Source organism: Quercus robur, chromosome 4 (assembly GCF_932294415.1).
Source record: "Quercus robur chromosome 4, dhQueRobu3.1, whole genome shotgun sequence".
Classification (NCBI taxonomy): domain Eukaryota; kingdom Viridiplantae; phylum Streptophyta; class Magnoliopsida; order Fagales; family Fagaceae; genus Quercus; species Quercus robur.
The window spans coordinates 63123184-63142332 of record NC_065537.1 but is presented as its reverse complement, the minus strand read 5'-3'; the positions used below and the strand labels follow the sequence as shown (position 1 = coordinate 63142332).

Here is a 19149-nt window from a genome sequence, read left to right as displayed (position 1 = left end):
TCCTTGAGGTCTATGGTTACAGAAAAGAAATCCGAGGCATGTTATTTAGATTTCATAATTCTGTAGACTCGTAACTCTTTTCACTACAATTTTCATACAAATGATCTACTGTAAATGATGAATAACACTTTCTAATGTATCAACCACTTTTGTTTTTGATTTAGCAAAGAAAAAAAAAATCCACTTTTGTTTTTTTTACCATTATTTTTCGTTGACTATTTCAAAAATATGTGAAAACATTGATAAAAGTTATATATGCAGTACTAACGTTGGTCACCCATTCGAGATGAATATCCCAAAAGCTATTTCATAATTTACAATTTTTTAGAGTTTTATGCCTTAAAAAAAAAATAAAAATAAAAAAGGCAACCCCTCTTTTTGATGAATGTATAAATGATTATTATTATTATTATTAAAGTGAGAATGCATAAATAACTTGACTTTGGTGCATAAGCTACGCAGACCTGACATATGTTTAAAATTGACCATATTTCAACATTGTGTCAACTATAAAAAATTTTGATCCTAGAATGAAAAAAAAATTAAAAAAATTGTTATGAAGTTGTTTTATAAGATATTTATCTCACAACATGTATGAATCTCACACATGAGTTTCACTTTCCAATTTCACATATTGTGATAGATAGAGAGAAATTTCTAATGAGTCTGTCCTATGATGAGATGCCTCCTTAAGAAGAGGACTTATGACATAAGGGTCAATTAAATCATGGACATGTGCAAAAGTATGAAGCGTCATGCACCCATTAATTTGCACCATAGAGTTTGGTGTTAGTATTTATTTTTATGGAAAAAACTTATATACAGTACCTTAAGTATTGTTCTTTAAATTTCTCTCTTATGATTCTGTCATGTTACTACTTAACTAAAAAATATACTTTCATTTAATAATAAAAAAGCGCCATGACGGAATTTTAAGAATGAAACTTAATGAACAACATCTAAATACTGTACCTAAATTTTATCTTATATATTTTTATTATTACTATTATTTGCAAGTCAAAGTTGATGCTGGTATTAAGATAGTCAAAAATCTTGAATCATAATTACAACTTTATTTGAGTGCGACACTGAAAATTGGAAACTTGTTTCTGAAAGTATAGAAAAAATGTTAAAAAATAAGTTGAATAATATAGTGGAACTCATGGCTAAGCTATTTTCAAAAAACAAAAAATTTTCCTATGCTCCTGATCCATTATTAGTTCACTGAAGCCATTTTGAAAAATTATCAACAAGAATGATAAAATTAAGGGGGAAGTCAAAAATCTTGTTGACTGAACTGCATATCATGTATGCTCCCCAAGAATTTTTAAAAGAGGTGGCAATAAGCGTATAACCTTTTTCTTTTTTTTTTTTGGTTTAAAGGAACCATGTCATTATCAAACCAAAACAACAGAAGTATTGGTAGAGTGTCTTAGATTGTACAGACCCTGTGCATCAGAACTTAGAATATTACATAGTTCAACAGAGTCAGGATTTTCTAATATAACAAAATCAAAAGGGGAAGAACAGCCTTCCTTAGCTAGCTTGTCTGCCACTCTGTTAGCTTCTCTGAAGACATGGTTGATCTTGAAGTGCTGGAGACAACTAAGGAGGAACCTACAGTCATTTAAGAGGGGGAAATAAGCTCTACTAGAGTTGTTATTTGAAAGTACAAGCTGCACAATAACCTTAGCATCAAGCTCCACAGCAAGATGGGTTATTCTCAGTTGGTCTGTTAAAATGAGACCATCTCTGAGAGCCCAAAATTCAGCTATGATGCTTGTTGCAACCGCAACTCTTCTTTTATAACCTTTAACCCAGTTGCCATTAATCTAACACGTTAAAAAGGAAAAGGTAAAAGGTACAATACGAAATTAAAATATTAAAAAGCGACGTGCTAAATGACTTTTCAAGGGCATGAGATTTGGATCTATTAAGTAATTAAGAGATGGCAGTAGGTGGAATTTGAGTAATTTACCTGATATTGTATGAGAGGCTCGAGGATAACCTAGTCATAACCGATTCAGGTTTGTGTTTTTCTCATTTAAAATCAAATGTACATGATTTAATTTATAATTTTTCTATGAAGATGCCTATTCATATTTTAGTGCAAGGTTCTACTGGGTCTTGCAATCATGTACTAGCAATTTAAAAAAAAAAAAAAAAATATATATATATATATATATATGTATATATATATCAACATCTTGATCAAGTACTAGTGAATTAATAGCGCAAGTCTACTTAAGCTTTCTTTTCGGTAGTGGCAAAAGCCCAATCCCTTATTATATATTTCCAACACCAACGAAAGTTGTGTTGGGTGTAACACCCTCGTGTCCAGCCTCACTTTTTGTAAAAGCTCCTTAGATGAGGTCATAGGAAAATAGTAGGGTCACAATTTTTGCTATAATTTTTATCAGAATTTGTTTACGTAATAAGCTGTGGGTATTGGAGTAAAAGTACTAGTGATTTAATAGCCCAAGTCTACTTAAGCTTTCTTTTCGATGGTGGCAAAAGCCCAATCCCTTATTATACATTTCCAACACCAACGAAAGTAGTGTTGGGTGCTAACACCCTCGTGTCCAGCCTCACTTTTTGTAAAAGCTCCTTAGATGAGGTCATAGGAAAATAGTAGGGTTACAATTTTTGCTATAATTTTTATCAAAACTTATTCACGTAATAAGCTGTGAGTATTGGAGTAAAAGTAGTGTGTTCATGTGAATCCATAACTTCACCACTTAAGATTTAACATGTGAATAAATTGTGGCAAATGTTGTGATCCTAATATTACTCGAGGTTGTAAGATAAACTTGATAAAAAGTAAATGTAGTTATCTATTTTCTCTATTATTATGTACGAAAGTTGAGTGACATTTATGAAAGATGTGACTTTTGTCTTGTGAGTGTCCAACAAGTTAGAAAGAAAACCAGAGAAGTCCGAAAAATGGAGAGGAGAGTGCAGTCTTGGGAGAACTGCATGAGTGAGAGTAAGCAAAAAAAAAAAAAAAAAACATAGATAGCAAAGAAAAATTGTGAGAGATACATGTTGAGGAAGAGAGCAGTGGGTGAAAAAAAAAAAAAAAGTTGTTCTTTGTTTAAGCTATATTTACTTTATTGTGAATTCAAGTTTGGTTTGAGTGTTATAATCTCTATTTTATATAGTAAAATTATTTGGGATTTGTATCGTAATTTTTACCTTCAAGGAGAAAAAAAATTTCATGTAAATCTTTGTGATCTTATGTGGTTGTGCTTCCACTGTTTTTACTGAATTTTATTTCCAACGAGAATTCCAATCGTATTCTCGTGCATGCAGGATACTATTAAATTAAAATAATTTTGCCCACCTATATATGCAATATATCCAGTAAACTTCATTTTGTTCACACATTAAATAGAAATGGTACCTTATAATACATCCAAACTCTGGCATAAAAAGGTATTACATACTTACGTCCCCATTGTTCAGTGTATTTAAATTAAAATGAGGAGCTCCAAGGATTGGCAATTAAGTACAAATCATTTCTTCTCCTAGTGGTTATTCCCGAAGACTCAAACATGTCAAGCTCATCAAGTTTGATGTCATTGGGGAGTTTCCAATTGAAGTGAAACAGTAGTTGAGAAAGAACAAGTTCAACAATTGTAAGAGCAAATGATATGCCTGGACATATCCTCCTACCACATCCAAATGGAATGAATTCAAAATTGCTCCCTTTAAAATCAATAGGAGAATCATGGAATCGCTCTGGCCGAAAGCAATCAGCATCAATCCAATATTCAGGATCTCTCCCAATAGCCCATGTATTAATGATTACTTTTGTGTTGCTTGGTATCTCATACCCATTAATTTCAAATTTTTCTCTTGATTCTCTTGCGATCAAGGTAGCCGGAGGGTGTAGTCTTAGAGTTTCTTTCACAACTAATTTCAAGTAATCTAGTTTCTTAATGTATGTCTCATCAAGATTCATCCTCTCTTGTAGGACTTGCCGCACTTCAGCTTCGGCCTTTTTCATCACTCTTGGGTTTCTCAATAATTGTAAGGTTGAATTTATTCAACCATCTAATTGGCTTTATTCCGTACCAAATTTGCTTGTAATTCAGCATTTAGTAACCCTGTATTTAGGTGGGTTTGATGTAAGGGTAGTGAGTAAGATAGAGTGAAGATTGCTCAAGAGTGTGCAAGAAATCAAAGACTCGCGGCTTGACCTCGTGGGTGACTCGCGGCTGCAAGCCACTAGACGCAGCACACGTGCCAAGCATGCTGGAAGGTGAACAGTCATGCAAGCTGGAGCACTACAGGACAAAACAGGACAACTGGCCATACGGTTATCTCGCGACTGGATCTCGCGACTTAGTCAAGCCGCGAGGTCAAGCCACGAGCCACCCCTGTTTTGTAAAACCTGACGTTTCACATTCCTCTTCCACTCTAGTATAAATACCCCTTTTACCCACGATTGTAAGAGAGCTTCCAGAGAGAATTTTGAGAGAGAAACCCTAAAGAAAAACAAGATTGATTCACCCACAATCTATACATTAGAGTCTCTTCAAATTCCTCAACTCTCTTCCTCTCCATTGTCAAATCCTTGAGAGGCATTATACCAAACCTGATTCTCACCATTATCATTACTGTGAGAGAGCTGTTTGGATTTCTGGGAAGCAGTTAGGAAGGAACCAATCTTCATTGGTTGATGCTACGGTCTAGTAGCGGAATCCGGGAAGCGAGAAAAGAAAAAGGTTCGGCGCAACCTCGTTGGAGCAAGAAGCTTGAAGGGCTTAGGTGCACTGGGTAGATTAGGCTTGGAGGGTCTATTGCTGTCCATGTATCCCAACTGTATTTTCTAGTGGATTTTTTACCGCTTCGAGGGCGGAGGAGAGGTTTTACGCCGAGGGCTTCGGTTTCCTCTTCGATAACACATCGCGTGTTGTCTTTGTGTTTGCATCTTCCTTCCTCTCTATCTTTGCCTTTTTATTATCTGCTGTGGATTGTGTTTTGTTTTGGCTTAGATAGTTTTTAACCAATTCCATATTATAGCTTATGTTAAGTTTCCGCACGCTTGTTGTTTGACATATTGCTTGAATTGGTTAAGTTGTAATTTGGGGGTCTAAACGTTCAAGGGTGTTTATACACGTTTTTGAACTTTCAATTGGTATCAGAGCGGGTACACTTGTTGTGGTTTTATTACCTAAGTGTGATCTTAGACCCCTGTGTTGTGGTAGTTGTTATGGAAAATACCATGCTGAATTGTAGCTTAAGTATTTGTGAAAATGACTCTATGCATATGTTTGAAGGGTGTTTTACTAATGATCTCGTAGAGTTGTTAGAAACTAAGAAACATGCTAGAGTATTTGTTCACATGCTGGAATATCTTGAAAATCAGAATCATGTCTTACACAGTAGCATATCTGAATCTAAATCATTGATTAAGAAATATAAAAGAAAGAATAGAATGTTGTGTGAGATGATTGAGAGTCTGAAAATGAAAAGTCAATCTGAAAGAAGCATGAAAACTGATGAGGAGTTTGTGTTTGAAGGTCAAGAATGTTTGTCACATGTGAACCTATTTGTGCATACCTCATTGAAGGTGTTTAATGCATGTTTGTGGTATCTTGACAGTGGGTGTTCTCGCCATATGACAGGGGATAAGTCACTGTTTAAGACACTCAAAGAAAAGGTTGGTGACTATGTGACCTTTGGTGATGGAAGTCATGCTCAAGTCCTAGGCAAAGGAACCATTGAGATACCTGGTTTGCCGCTGTTGAAAGATGTGCTGTACATAAAAGGGCTGAAGGCGAATCTGCTGAGCATCACTCAAATTTGTGATGATGATTTCCTGGTACAATTCTCTAAGAAGGGATGCTTGATCATCAATGAAGAGGGGATTCAGGTTTTGGAGGGAAATCGGACTACAGATAACTGTTATGGAATAGTTCCCACGGCACCCATATCGTGTAGAAGTGCTCGTGTGGATATGTTGGAGCTGTGGCATCACAGATTTGGGCATGCCAACTTCAAACAAGTAGCAAAAGTCTCCAAACTTGAAGCAGTCGAGGGACTTCCTAAGTTTGGAAAAGTGAAGAAGACCGTTTGTGGTGCATGTCAAATGGGGAAGCAAACTAAGGCAAGTCATCACAAGGTGAATGTGATTGCCACTTCTCGGTGCTTGGAGTTACTTCATGTTGATCTAATGGGGCCTACCAGAACTGAAAGCCTAGGAGGGAAGAGATACATTATGGTCATTGTGGATGACTACTCAAGATACACTGGGGTTGAATTCCTTAGAGAAAAATCAGAAGCATGTGAGAGGTTGGAGATTCTGTGCAAGAAACTACAAAACGAAAAAGGGGTCCTTATTGCCAAAATTAGAAGTGATCATGGGAGGGAATTTGAGAATGCAAGATTCGAGTCCGTTTGTGAGAAGAATGGAATCAAAAAAGAATTTTCAGCCCCCAAAACTCCACAACAAAATGAAGTGGTAGAGAGAAAAAATCGTGTGATTCAGGAGATGGCAAGAGTCATGTTGCTTAACAAGCAAATACCTCAAAAATTTTGGGGAGAAGCTGTCAACACCTCGTGTCACATTGGCAATAGGATTTTTTTCCGTGTTGGTACAAAGAAGACCGCCTATGAGATATGGAATGGGAAGAAGCCTAGAGTGAAGTATTTCCGGGTGTTTGGAAGTAAATGCTATATCCTAAATGATCGGGAGAATCTTGGGAAGTTTGATGCGAGAAGTGATGAGGGTATTTTTCTTGGGTACTCTACTACGAGTCGAGCGTATAGAGTGTTTAACAAGAGAACAAAGACTGTGATGGAGTCCATAAATGTCAAGATTGATGATGCCTTATCTAAGGTGGAGATGATTGATGATGTAGAAGGGCCGAGCACCAAAGAGCCCGATGTTGAGGTAGAAGCTTTGGATATAGAAGGTGAAGAACCTATACCAGAAGTAGAATCGACTCCCATCAACCCAAGAATGGAAACGAGATCGATGTCTAGAACATCAAGTCCTCTTACTCCTCCGGAAGTTCATCCTCCTATCTCTCGAAGTGATGAAGTCTCCACATCAAAAAGGCCATCTTCAAGAGTTATTAAGAACCATCCGGAAAGCAGCATCATATGATCTCTTGATGAAGGTCTTCGCCTCAAAAAAGGAAACATTCTGTTAGCCAATCATGTAACATATCACTGCTATCTTGTACAGTTTGAACCAAAAAGGGTTGAAGAGGCTCTTCAAGATGAGAATTGGGTTGAGTCAATACATGAAGAGCTGAATCAGTTTGTGAGGAATGATGTGTGGGAACTTGCTCCAAGGCCTGAAAACGTTCATGTTATAGGCACAAAATGGATTTTTAAAAACAAAACTGATGAAGATGGAGAGATAATTCGAAATAAATCTCGGTTAGTAGCTCAAGGATACACTCAAGTAGAAGGAGTAGATTTTGATAAATCTTTCGCTCCTGTGGCAAGACTCGAATCCATTCGAATCCTCATGTCCATTGCATGCACTTTGAATTTCAAACTCTATCAAATGGATGTAAAATGCGCATTTCTGAATGGATATCTAAATGAAGAAGTGTTTGTTGAGCAACCAAAAGGATTTGAGGATCCTCACTTTCCAGATCATGTTTTAAGATTGAAGAAAGCCCTTTATGGCTTAAAACAAGCGCCTAGAGCCTGGTACGATCGTCTTACACATTACCTTCTAGATAGAGGTTTCAAAAGAGGGTATGCCGACCGAACTCTGTTTGTCAAAAATGATAAAGATTATCTCCTTGTGGCATAAGTCTATGTTAATGACATAGTGTTTGGGGCAACCATCGAAGATCGTACTACTGAATTTTCTGAGGAGATGAAGAAGGAATTCGAGATGAGTATGGTGGGGGAACTCACATTTTTCTTGGTTCTTCAAGTCAAACAACAGAAGGAGGGTATATTTGTATCTCAAGAGAAGTATGCCAGAAACATTGTCAAGAAGTTTGGACTAGACTCCAAAAAACATGCCTCCACTCCCATGAGCTCATCCACTAAACTGAATGTTGATTCGTCTGGAGTAGAAGTAAGTCCTACATTATATAGGAGCATCATAGGGAGTTTGCTCTATCTTACAACCAGTAGACCGGACATTGCATTCAGTGTTGGCATTTGTGCCAGGTACCAAGCTAATCCGAAGGAATCTCACCTGACTGCTGCTAAGCGAATCATTCGATATGTGAATGGTACTTCAAACTATGGTTTGTGGTATTCAAAAGACTCAAATGCTTGTCTTGCTGGGTATTCAGATGCTGACTGGGTTAGCAGTGTAGACGATTGGAAAAGTACTTCAGGCGGCTGTTTCTACCTTGGTAACAATCTTGTCTCGTGGATGAGCAAGAAGCAGAATTCCATGTCTCTATCTACTGCTGAAGCAGAATACATCGCTGCTGGAAGTTGCTGCACTCAGCTTCTTTGGATGAAGAAATTACTTCATGACTATGGAATTCCTCAAGAAACGATGTGTGTCTTCTGTGACAACACCAGTGCCATCAATCTTTCCAAGAATCCTGTACAGCATTCAAAATCTAAACACATAGAGATACGTTACCATTTCATTCGGGATCTGGTAGAGGAAAGAGTTGTGTGTCTTGAGTTCATACACACCGACAATCAAAAGGCGGACATCTTCACCAAGCCTCTTTATGGTCCACGGTTTGAATCACTTCGTAAGACCATTGGTGTTGGTACAATTCCTTGACTCCCTTCTGTGTTGTGTGCTTCACATATTTATAATATGATAAGTTTGTTTGTGTTGGGGCACACACTTTCTTTGTTAGCTCTTTGTGCAGCATGTTTATTGTTTGTTTGTCCATTTGTGAATACTGTTGCTTCTTTCTATGTTTGTTCAATCTTTTTCTTCTTTTATGTCAAAAATCCAAAAATCACATAAAAATTAGAAAATCAAAAAGTTTGATTGACATCGTTGAGTTTTTGTTTCAAAACTTGTTTTGCCTTGTACCTTTGTGCTAATGGCTTTGTGCATTTTCGAGCATTGCTTGTTTCTTTGCACTCATATCTCTGTGGGAGAAATCTTGAAATCTATGTGATTGTTGTAAATAGATCTTCAAACTTGTCATGAATGATTAGTGAATGGTTTTGTTGATCTTGAGACTTGCATAGACTTGTGTCTATATATCTTCCCACTCTTTATTTTTGTTTTGCTAAAAAGAGCTCACCAAATGTAAATCTCCAAATGAAAAGAGATATTGAGCTGCAAAAGCCTGTCGCACATTCTAGTATTCGACTAGGAAAAATGGTAAGCGACCTTATATTAAAGTGAATGTTTATTCAAAAAGCCAAAGGCTTGTTCTTTAAAGTGAAATGTCATATATCACTCTCACAATGAGAGATGATTGTCTCAAAAGATCAAAATGATCAAATGTTATGTTTGACAGTGGAGTCAAATGTTAAGCTCCAAGTTATGTTATCAAGTTGTGTGGGAGGTCATATATACATATTTCTATAATTGAGATGGGTCACATGATCTAGTGCTAATTGTGTATGCCTTGGTTGAATTGATCATTGAAGCTTCACATTAGACTAAGGACTATCTCATTGTTGATATCCACACACAACACACAAGTTTATGTTCAAAAATGCCATATTCATTTGTGTGATTGTACTTGATGAAATGTGTTTTCACATGCTCAATCTTTGTTAATTCAAGCACAAAAAGATTTTTGAGTGTTTTAGGTGTTTTTGGAAAGCATTTTGTTTGAAAAATCTGAAAATTTCAAAAATCCAGTTTTGCCCTGTTTTGGCGACTCAGTCGCGGTTATGTCAAGTCGTGAGCCTCAGTCACGTCTTCGCGGGTCATTTTTGGCGACTTGTTCGCGAGTGGAAGGTCCAGTCGCGAGGTTTACTCAGAGATTTTCACGGCTCAGCTCGCTACTCACTCGCGGGTAGACCTTCCAGTCGCGAAAAACACTTAGAAAAATTTTTCAAATTTTTGTCCTTGAGTGTTTTGGCGGCTTGATCTAGCGTCTTTTTGGCGACTCATTTCAGTCGCGAAAAACGCGTGTTTTGGAAATATAGGGGCAGTTTTTGAACTTTTTTTTTGTTTTCCCTTGATCTGTTTGTGACTATTCATTGTCTTTCTCATCCGCTCTTACCCATTCACACCGTGCCTCCATTTTTGCCTCTTTTCAGCTCAAAATCATCGAGTAATAGGTATAGTTTTTCTGTCTTGAACTCTATTCTACTTGTTGTTATGGTTTTCCCTCTGGATTATTCGCATTTGATTGTGATTTTGAGATGGGTTTTTTAGCTCAGCTATTACCCCTTGTCCATGCTTAGCTTATGGAAGCTTTTGTTTCTGTTTTGAGCTATTTTAAATTGTCGGTTTTGTTCTTCATCATGTGCTTAGCTAGGGTTTGCTATTTTTTGGTTTATCATCTTGTCTGATCTGCTATTGATGTGTTGTTTCAAAATGATCCTGTGTTGAATGTGGGTTCTTTTTAAGCTGATTGTGTGGTTTTATTTTGACCCCCTCTACTGTGTAGTTCAATTTGGGCCATTTGTGTCCCTCATTGCTATTTTCTGGACATTTTCATCCAGCTGTTAGGGTTTCTTCATTATCCCTATATTACCACTAACCCACTGCTAATAAAGTCTGTTGGATTGTGTTTTGTCATTTCCTTGTTCATAATATAGACTAGACATGTCACCATTCAAGAAAGCAGCTGTGAAAGGAGGTAGTTCCAAAGGGAAGGAACCCATAATTGATGTTGATGATTACCCACCTCAAACAAAAGAGACTCGCTCTTCATCAAAGAGATTTGATCCCAACAAGTTCAGATCCTATGCAGCCTATCAGTCTCATGAGAATTATTTTCAAAATGCTACACCATTACTAGAAAGAACTGTGGATCAGTCCTCACTTCATGACACTGACATTCCGAAATGGTTTGCTCACAAGGACTGGAATTACCTTCTCTCTGATCTGGATGACGCGTATGAAGATTTGGTAAAAGAATTTTATGCTAACGCAATTGTGGAAGAAGATGAACTTAAGTGCTGGGTTCGGAAAAAGAGCTTTTCTGTCTCTCCTGCATATCTAGCAGAAATCCTTCACATCAACAGACCAATATTCCGACATTCACCGGTTTATAATGATCTCTGTCCTGATGAGGAGCTTCTCAAAGAAAGTTGGTCAAGACTTGGAGTTCTCACCCAATGGAAAATCCATCAGTGTTTCCTCTCTTTCTCCAAAACTGAGAGTGCTTACAATTGTGATGTTTCACAATTTGTACCATTTATCAAGCACTGGGTATATGAACCTCGGGCGTGCTTTGTTTCTTCATGATCTAATCTCTGATGTGGAAATAGACATCTGTGCTCATATCTTTCATGTTCTGCGCAAAACGGTTCTTCGAACTGAGTCTCGGATATGCATTCCTTTCTGCTGTCTCATTTCACGGATCTTGAAGCTCAAAGGAATTTATCCAACGGCAGATGAATCTCCTATCTCAAAACCAAGTCCAATCAACATGCGTACATTCAATGCAAGCATTGGACATAGTCGGAAGAAAGCCAAACCAGAAACTTCTGCATCTCACAGTGGCTCTCATTTCAGCACTCTCTCCCTTGATGAGAAACTTGATCGCATTGTATCCTCTGTCCACGAGTTGAATACAAAGATGTCTGGACTCACAGCTTCTCTACACCATCACAGCACTCGATGGGATATGAAGTTTACCTCTCTTCAAACTCAATTGGATCAAATTCAGAGAAAGCTGGAAGAGGATGAATAGCCTATTCCATGACAAAAAGGGGGAGTGATAGGCATGATCAGAGGGGGAGGATATTACCTAAGGGGGAGTGTCTTTACATTCTTCTTCAGTTTAAGTTTTCAGTTTAAGTTGATATTTTGTGTTTTGTAAACTGTTATATGGTGGTTTGTACCCATGTGCTTTTGTAAGCTTTTAGGGTTAATGTTTTATGCATAGTTTGTAGGCTTTATGGTATGTACCTTGCTTTATGCAGCCTTTATGCTATGTTGAAATCAGTACTTTAATCTAAATGTCTTGCTTTTTGATTTATGTACTGTCACTCTTGTGCCCTTGTAGGATTGTTCCTAGATGCATATACCTTGTGTATTATGCATTGGTTGAGTGTTGAGCATACAAGTATCTTGCCTTGTACTTGTTAACTTGTATGTCCTTGTGTTCATTCCAAGTGTGAATGAGCACTGTGATCACTACCTTGTGGTGTTCACTTGGCTGATCAAGCCATGGTTTGTTTCTTAACTCCATCTTTGCTTGATCACATATTGCCTGTTTCATATGCATTTTATAATTTTCTGCTTACAATGATCATGGTGTATTGTTGTGTTTCAGGAGTATTATGTTCATATGATTCAAGTGCTTCACAGCTTCTAGAGTTAGGTGTGAGTGAGTTTTGTTCAACTGTTCCCAACTCACATGTTAAGTCTAGAGTCTGTTTTAGGGTTTTGTCACGGAATAGCCAAAGGGGGAGATTGTAAGGTTGAATTTATTCAACCATCTAATTGGCTTTATTCCGTGCCAAATTTGCTTGTAATTCAGCATTTAGTAACCCTGTATTTAGGTGGGTTTGATGTAAGGGTAGTGAGTGAGATAGAGTGAAGATTGCTCAAGAGTGTGCAAGAAATTAGAGACTCGCGGCTTGGCCTCGCGGGTGACTCGCGGCTGCAAGCCGCCAGACGCAGCACACGTGCCAAGCATGCTGGAAGGTGAACAGTCATGCAAGCTGGAGCACTACAGGACAAAACAGGACAACTGGCCATACGGTTATCTCGCGACTGGATCTCGCGACTTAGTCAAGCCGCGAGGTCAAGCCGCGAGCCACCCCTGTTTTGTAAAACCTGACGTTTCACATTCCTCTTCCACTCTAGTATAAATACCCCTTTTACCCACGATTGTAAGAGAGTTTCCAGAGAGAATTTTGAGAGAGAAACCCTAAAGAAAAACAAGATTGATTCACCCACAATCTATACATTAGAGTCTCTTCAAATTCCTCAACTCTCTTCCTCTCCATTGTCAAATCCTTGAGAGGCATTATACCAAACCTGATTCTCACCATTATCATTACTGTGAGAGAGCTGTTTGGATTTCTGGGAAGCAGTTAGGAAGGAACCAATCTTCATTGGTTGATGCTACGGTCTAATAGCGGAATCCAGGAAGCTAGAAAAGAAAAAGGTTCGGCTCAACCTCGTTGGAGCAAGAAGCTTGGAGGGCTTAGGTGCACTGGGTAGATTAGGCTTGGAGGGTCTATTGCTGTCCATGTATCCCAACTGTATTTTCTAGTGGATTGTTTACCGCTTGGAGGGCGGCGGAGAGGTTTTACGCCGAGGGCTTCGGTTTCCTCTTCGATAACACATCGCGTGTTGTCTTTGTGTTTGCATCTTCCTTCCTCTCTATCTTTGCCTTTTTATTATCTGCTGTGGATTGTGTTTTGTTTTGGCTTAGATAGTTTTTAACCAATTCCATATTATAGCTTATGTTAAGTTTCCGCACACTTGTTGTTTGACATATTACTTGAATTGGTTAAGTTGTAATTTGGGGGTCTAAACGTTCAAGGGTGTTTATACACGTTTTTGAACTTTCAATAATTCTGACATTGCCCATTCTATCGTGGTCGCTGAAGTCTCACTTGCTGCAGCGAAAATTTCGTGAAACATTGTGTATTCAAAGTTATTATTAAGCATAATAAGCTTATGATGAGTAGATGCCAAAATTTCCCAAACAAGCATAATAAGCTTGAAAATATGTAAGCAAGTGTATTTCATAGTTTCTTTATATATATATATATATATACAGTGGCGACTCCAGGAATTTTTTCCAGGGTGTTCCTCAAGAATTTCTAAGTTAAAGTCAACACGAATTTGCTTAGAAGATGAAGATGTATTTTGCATAGGAGATGAATCTTGAGTACGTGGTTTTCTTATCAAATACTTGTCCATAATTCTAGCAAAAGAATAAACGATAAACTATAAGGTCATTTGAAATATTAATAAAATTATTAATTATTGTTGTTTAGTTGTTTCATTAATTTGTTTGTCTTTTATAAACTATAATTTGTTATATTAATGTTTCATTAATTATAAAATTATTAATTATTATTTAACCTAATATAGTAACATAATTTAATTTGTTTGTCTTTTATAATGTATTGGTTAATTAAATTATTAATTATTATTTATTAATTGCTTCCCCCAATTATTTGTTATTTAGATGTTTCATTAATTTGTTTGTCTTTTATAAATTAGCACACATCCACACACCCATGTGCATTTACCCCGGCCCCATGCCCCCATCCACCCCCAATTCCAATGTCCCAAAGCCCCCCAATTACAAGACTAGAACCAATCAAATAAAACCAATTAATTGTATCTCACCAAAAACACAACACCAACACTAAAATACAATTAATTTATCTCACCAACACCACACCAACAACACCAACACCAACACTGACCAACGGATAACTCCAAAAACAGGGCAAATATTAATAAAAATTTATAAAGTAAACTAAAACTAAGCAGTAAACTAAAACTAAGCAAAAGGCAACACAACAGACAAATGACAATCACAGATTCACGGTTCAAAGACTTAGAGAGAGAGAGAGAGAGTCACACCTGTGTACAACTCTTCAAACTCCTCCTCCGACAGATCAGAGAAAGGAGTGACCCAAGGGAAAAAGCGAATGACCCAAGGCAAGGAAAGCAAACATTCCCTCATATCCAGGGCCAGCCGCAACGTATCCCAGTCGTCCATCGTCATCCACGCCAAGCACGCCGCCTCCAAAGCCGCCGTCGTGTCCAAGAAGCTCCTCCGTAGCACTGGCAAGGCGGCGTGGATCGCCGGCACCACCTTCCTGGTCCTGGCTGTGCCACTCATCATCGAGATGGACCGCGACCAACAACTCACCGAAATCGAGCTCCAAAATGCCAGCCTCTTCAGCACCGCTCCTACTCCCAAGTGAGTGTGACACAGAGAGAGAGACCCTTTTGCTTCTTTCTTTTTCAATTAGGATTTTAGAAAAGTTTCGGACTTTTTTTTAGAGATAGAGAGTAGAGACTGAGAGAGAGTTTTTAATTTGGGTTCTGTTTTGAGGCCGGATCTGATTTCAATATATTAGGTTAGGGTTTTTTTTTTTTTTTTTTTTTTGAGAATCCGTGGGTTACTGGGTTTGCTACCATCTGTTGGGCTTGTCATGGGCTTGATGTTGGTCTTGCCGTGGGCTTGCCGTCCGTTGATATTTTTTGAGAATCCGTGGGCATGCCTCTTGTTCTGTTACCATTTTTTTTTCCTGGGCTTGAAAGTAGAACAAATATATATTTTTTTATTATTAAGGGTGTTCCTAATTTGATGGAGGGTGTTCCTAATTTTTTTTTTTAAGGATAAACAAATAAAAAAAATTTAATTAATATATATAAAAAAAAAAATTTCCAGCTCAGGGTGTTCCTAGGAACACCCTGAGCATAACGTGGCGCCGCCATTGTATATATATATATATATATATATATATTTCAAAATTCTTAAATTCATAACGTGGAAATTAATTCTTTTTGTGCACATGAAATTAATGTCAAAAGATAATTTGTTTATGGAACTGCATATACTTATCCCTTGTATTTGGCTTAAATAGTCCATTGCACTCTAAAATCTACGTTGCAGCAAAATATACGTGCAACTCTTGTCTTTGATACAAACATCTTAGTTGCAGTATATTAGGTTCTTAAATTAAATTCAAACACATAATTATAGTGACCAATTACGAAGTCTCCAATATATATATATATATATATATCTAAGAGAAATTAACTTGGAATTCTAAAATTGAAGAACAATATTTGAAACCCCAATTATGGGCCCTACTGAAAAGAGACGAGCAAACAAAGTTTTCAATTAAATCAAGGAGCTCTCCATGTCTTCAAATGTATGTCCATCCCACCCCTTCCATACAAGCCATATCAAACAAGCCGGCACCAATTATTTTTATTGGTTTATTTTACTTTAAAAATATAGCTTAACTCTAACAAATTCATTATAAATAAAATATAAAAAAAAAAAGTCAAACAAAACAAGCACATATCTATCTGTTGAAAAATCATAATTCTAATTCTAACATTTGTATAATGTTTTTTTTTTTTTTTTTTTGCTAAAGAATATTAGTATAACTTTGCTTAATTAATAGTTAAAGATAAAATATATTAAGAAGAAAAGGGAAAATACATTGATGGATCTTAATTGTATACCTGAGTAACAGCTTTGATGTGGTTGCTTGTGACATTAAATTCAAGCCCACCCATCTCCTGAGGTTTGAGAAGCACATCAACTAGATCATCATCATCATCATCCCCTGGTTCATGTTTGTTGGTTGAAGAAGAACTTCTTTTCATCTTATGCTCGTTGACTATATCATCAAGAATCCTATCGAAGTTTTTTTGTATTTTCTCCAACCTAGACTTCATTCCACTAAGGAAGCCAAGGAACTTTAGTGAAGGGAACAAATCAGGAAAGTCAAAGCCTCCGCTTAGAGTAGACGTTTCCTTGATTAATGTTATGAATTCCTTTTCATATTTGCACTTCCTTCCAAAGGTTGCCCTGGCAGCTATACTATATGTTGAGGACAAGATTTTCTCACTTTAGATTGTTTGGAAGTCCATCTGACAAGGAAATGGATTCAACAAGATTATTTACCTCTCCTTCTCTTATTCTTCTAAATGACTGGACGCGCTTGGAACTCAGGAGTTTTGTGACACAAATCTTTCGCATTTGTCTCCAATAATCACCATAGGGAACAAAGACAAAACTTGAATTATCATAGGACGTAACTTCAACAGCAAGAACAATTGGCCGATTTGCCAAAGCAGTATCATGCGTCTTCAGCACTTCTTCAACTACTTTTGGTGATGAAATTATTATAGCCAAGACCTCACCCAGTTGTAGTTGCATAATAGATCCATATTTCTTGGCTAAGTCTCTCAAAGATCGATGTGGAAGAGAAAAAACTAGGTGGTGCAAATTGCCTATAAGAGGCAGTTTCCATGGCCCTGGGGGCAAATTATGGCTTTGGCCCTTAGCTTTAGATATTTTCCAATAAACAACAAGGATAAACAAGAATATCCAAGTTAAAAGTGGAAAGGGGAATACTTGCAGCATTGGGAACGAGCACCGAAACTTTTATTTTACGGCAAAGGTATTGCATTCGTAGATCAAAAAGATGCATGGAACAATATATTGCACCTAGCTCGGTTCTTTGTATTTATGGAGGCTATACACTCTAGAGGCTTTGGTGTAATAATTAGTGTATAAAATTTATAAGGATTTACACCCACCAATAAGAAGAGGATTTCACATCATCATTTACTAATAAATTAAATACAAATTTTCAAACAACCATTTAATATCTTATTTAATTTGTGAAATTAGATATTAAATAGACTGTTATTGAGTTTCGCTAAAGGCTTTGGTGTAATAATTAGTGTATAAAATTTATAAGGATTTACACCCACTAATAAGAAGAGGATGTCACATCATCATTTACTAATAAATTAAATACAATTTCTCAACCAACCATATTTATAAGGATTTATACCCACCAATAAAAAGAAGATGTCACATCATCATTTACTAATAAATTAAGTACAATTTCTCACAGAACTATTTAATATCTTATTTAATTTGTGAAATAAGATATTAAATAGATTATTATCGAGTTATGCTAGAGGCTTTACACCCACCAATAAGAAGAAGATGTCACATCATCATTTATTAATAAATTAAATACAATTTTTCAAACAATCATTTAATATCTTATTTAATTTGTGAAATAAGATATTAAATAGACTGTTATTGAGTTACGCTAAAGGCTTTGGTGTAATAATTAGTGTATAAAATTTATAAGGATTTACACCCACTAATATGAAGAGGATGTCACATCATCATTTACTAATAAATTAAATACAATTTCTCAAACAGCCATATTTATAAGGATTTACACCCACCAATAAGAAAAGGATGTCACATCATCATTTACTAATAAATTAAGTACAATTTCTCACACAACCATTTAATATCTTATTTAATTTGTGAAATAAGATATTAAATAGATTGTTATCGAGTTACGCTAGAGGCTTTACACCCATCAATAAGAAGAGGATGTCATATCATCATTTATTAATAAATTAAATACAATTTCTCAAACAACCATTTAATATCTTATTAAATTTGTGAAATAAGATATTAAATAGACTGTTATTGAGTTACGCTAAAGGCTTTGGTGTAATAATTAATATATAAAATTTATAAGGATTTACACCCACTAATAAGAAGAGGATGTCACATCATCATCTACTAATAAATTAAATACAATTTTTCAAACAACCATATTTATAAGGATTTACACCCACCAATAAGAAGAGGATGTCACATCATCATTTACTAATAAATTAAGTACAATTTTTCACACAACCATTTAATATCCTATTTAATTTGTGAAATAAGATATTAAATAGATTGTTATTGAGTTACCCTAGGGGCTTTACACCCACCAATAAGAAGGGGATGTCACATCATCATTTATTAATAAATTAAGTACAATTTCTCACACAACCATTTAATATCTCATTTAATTTGTGAAATAAGATATTAAATAGATTGTTATTGAGTTACGCTAGAGACATTGGTGTAATTATTAGTATATAAAATCCATAAGGATTTACACCCACCAATAAGAAGATGATGTCACATCATCAGTTACTAATAAATTAAATACAATTTCTCACACAACTATTTAATATCTTATTTAATTTGTGAAATAAGATATTAAATAAATTGTTATTGAGTTACGCTAGAGGCTTTACACCCACCAATAAGAAGAGGATGTCACATCATCATTTACTAATAAATTAATTTATTGTCGTGTTGAAAATTATATTAGGGTTTGATAAGAGTATTTCAAATTCCAATTCTATTCATGATTATTATTCACTATGTAATTCAATTTTTTAAATGTTTGGTACTACAAAGTCCCTTTTTTTTTCTTTTTTCTTTTTCTTTTTACAAGATAGAAATTTTACTCTAATCTAATCTAAGTGCAAATATATGTGAATGTCATTTTTTGAGACTTGAA

At 36.1% G+C, this 19149-nt stretch overlaps 1 pseudogene; it reads right to left on the bottom strand.

Moving 5' to 3' along the window:
- Positions 1 to 3359: 3359 nt before the first annotated feature.
- On the bottom strand, positions 3360 to 17316 carry LOC126723292 (premnaspirodiene oxygenase-like; annotated as a pseudogene).
- Between the last annotated feature and the right edge of the window lie 1833 nt (positions 17317 to 19149).